The 2,789-nt window shown below is 40.7% G+C and overlaps 1 long non-coding RNA gene across 1 annotated transcript in view; it reads left to right on the top strand.

The window, feature by feature from the left end:
• Positions 1–1,622: 1,622 nt before the first annotated feature.
• LOC133741807 (uncharacterized) overlaps positions 1,623–2,789 on the top strand; it is a 97,102-nt gene continuing 95,935 nt past the window's right edge. The window contains exon 1 of the long non-coding RNA XR_009862148.1: positions 1,623–1,867. This is a non-coding gene — a long non-coding RNA (uncharacterized LOC133741807). The remainder of the gene's footprint in view (positions 1,868–2,789) is intronic.

Below are 2,789 nucleotides of genomic sequence, written 5' to 3' on the forward strand. Positions count from 1 at the left end.
ATCTATGAGATGATCCATGTGACGATTTTGTGTATGTGATGTGGAGTGTTGTTGAGCAGTTGTTGTGTGAGTTTACGTTTGTGATGAAAGGATTTAGTGGCCATAGGAATGTATTTTTATACAAAGGATTGAGGCTTTGTAGATTACTACAGATTTGGAAAAGATGGAGATTCTATAGTTAGGTCAACCTTAATCGAGAGGAATTGACTTACGCTTAAATTTCGGGACGAAATTTCTTTAAGGAGGGTAGATTGTAATACCCCGGAAAAAAAAAATCCAAATTAAATTCCGTGGATTTTTAGAAATGATTTCACGATAGTAGGAGCGAGTACGAAGCTTGGAGAAGTTGTGGAATTAGTTCGAACGATTTTATTTTCGAAAACGAACGTTTTTAGGGGGTCAACAAAGTTGACTTTTTATACGTTCAAAATTTGGGAAAACTTCCTTCATGAAAGTTGTAGAGCTCGTCGATACGAGTTCGTGGACATGTGGAACGCATTATTCGGAGTTCGTATGATTAAGTTATGAATATTTGAAAATTGGGAATTTTCTATAAATAGGAAAAATTTCTGATTTATTCATTAAGGACGAAACTTTTCTGTTTTTGCGGAATAGTCCCCCGGACTCTCTCTCTCTCGATCGAAAACCCTCAGACCCGGCGGGTCGAGCTCGACCCGACCCGGCTTTTTCACCACCCTCCGGCCACCTCCAGCTCAGGACCCGGCGCCTCCCGAACTCGCCGCCGCACGCCCAGTCGCCTGGTGGTGTCATCTTGCTCCGCCGCTGCCCCCAGAAGTGGATCGAAGCCCCCCCGAAGCTAGAACCCGACCCGACCGGAAAACCACTTTTCCGGCGTTGCATGGGCCGATCGTTCCCATTTTCGTGATCTCCTCTTCATGCTGATCATCCCCATGTAAGCCTTTCATCACGATTTTGTGTATAGAACGCTAGATCATGGTTTGACTTTTTCGACGTCCCTGATTTAATCTGAAATCTGATCAGACGCACGAGATTAATCCAACTTCAACGCTTGATCTAGGACGATCTAGGCCAAACCAGACTTAGCTCCAGGTATGAAAGTCGACCACCCTTTCATTTTGAACCAGTTTGTAGTTGGTCACTTTGCCATCTGAGGTGGTTGACCGGCGTTGACCGCCGCGTTGACCGCCGCGTTGACCGCCCACTGACCACCGCTTGTGGCGGCGCATCAGACCATATTTCGAGTTTTCATTATCTAGGCGATGATCTATGCATCCATACGAGCGTTTTGATATATAACATGGTCATGTTAGAAAAAGTTGATAAATAGTGGATTTACGTTTTGACGTTACTATTTAACGTTTTTACGTTTATCTTCGGTTTACGATCTGTGAAGATCTGACCATCGGTTTTGCTTCAATTTTGGATATGTTGATCGTATGACTGTCCCGGTGACTTTGTGAGGTCACGGGCGAAGATCCGACCGTTGGATCTTCGTATAATTGAGAAATAGTGATTCGGAAGGCGATTCGTGAGAATCTGACCGTCGGATTTTCATATAATTTTATGGAGATGTTTGTTAGAGTGATTCAAGAAGATCTGAGTCTTCGTGATAATTTTGGAGGATGGTCCTAAAGGCGATCCGTGAGGATCCGACCGTTGGATCATCATTAAATTCAGATCCGACCGTTGGATCATCGTATAATTTCGATCTGACCGTTGGATCATCATTAAAATTAGAATCCGACCGTGGGTTTCCGTATATGTGTGCTTTTGAGTTGTTGGCTAAGTTAAGATCATTATTGGATTAGGTGATCGATGGATTTATTTGGCGGACGATTCGTGAGATTGTTAATGGAGCTGTTAAGAAGACGCAGCTGGATTAGAGGTGAGTAAACCTCACGTGGTTCATATTACGAACCCAATATATTTAATTGCTTTATTTTGCAATCATATGAACTATAGTTGGTATTAATGGGCATTCCTGTGTGAATGTCTATCTATATATATATTATTTATGTGAAATAATATGTATTGTTGAAATTGTGAGATATTATGTACTGTTATGGTTGTGTTGAGTTTATTGTTGAAAAGCAACAATATTGTGAGAGGTATTAAATTTATTGTTGAGAAACAATAAATTGTTGATTTGTTGAGATATATTGATCTGTGGAGATCAATAGGTCACGGGGGTGACCATTGCATCTATTAGTGAACCACGCCCTTGTACCGGGTAGGTGGAAACTAATAGCATTAAATCGTGAACCACGCCCTCGCGCCGGGTAGGTGGAAACGATCAGTTAGAGCTCTAGTCTGTCTGCCAAATGTTGAGTGACCTTATGAGGGTAACGGGGAGTGACTCATAAGTGTATAATATTTATATATATATATATATATATATTTATATATATATGAGAGTGAGAAAGTGAAGTGGTTTTGTGGTGATCATTGTAATTGTGATGTTTCTACATTTCTATACTTGAGTTAAAGGAAATGTATTTTATTAAATCAACAGTTCTTCTTGTTTACTCATACTGGCTGTAAAAAGCTTACCGGGTTTTGTGTTGTTGCAACTCCCGGTACACTATTCAAATTGTGTAGCGGGTAATCCTACAGGACAGGAGAACCAGGACGGTGATCGTGCGGTTAGAGCAATTGTTAGAGTTTTACAGCAATTGTACGTTGTGAGGTGTGTTATGCTCATTTGAGCTTTACAATATTGCTTGTGAGAGTGAATTGTAATAATGAACTCGAAGTTTCGAGATTTGGATTTTGTAATTGTAATTATTCATGTTTCGGATTTGAATTTA

The sequence above is a fragment of the Rosa rugosa genome, chromosome 4 (genome assembly GCF_958449725.1).
Source record: "Rosa rugosa chromosome 4, drRosRugo1.1, whole genome shotgun sequence".
Taxonomy (NCBI): Eukaryota; Viridiplantae; Streptophyta; class Magnoliopsida; order Rosales; family Rosaceae; genus Rosa; species Rosa rugosa.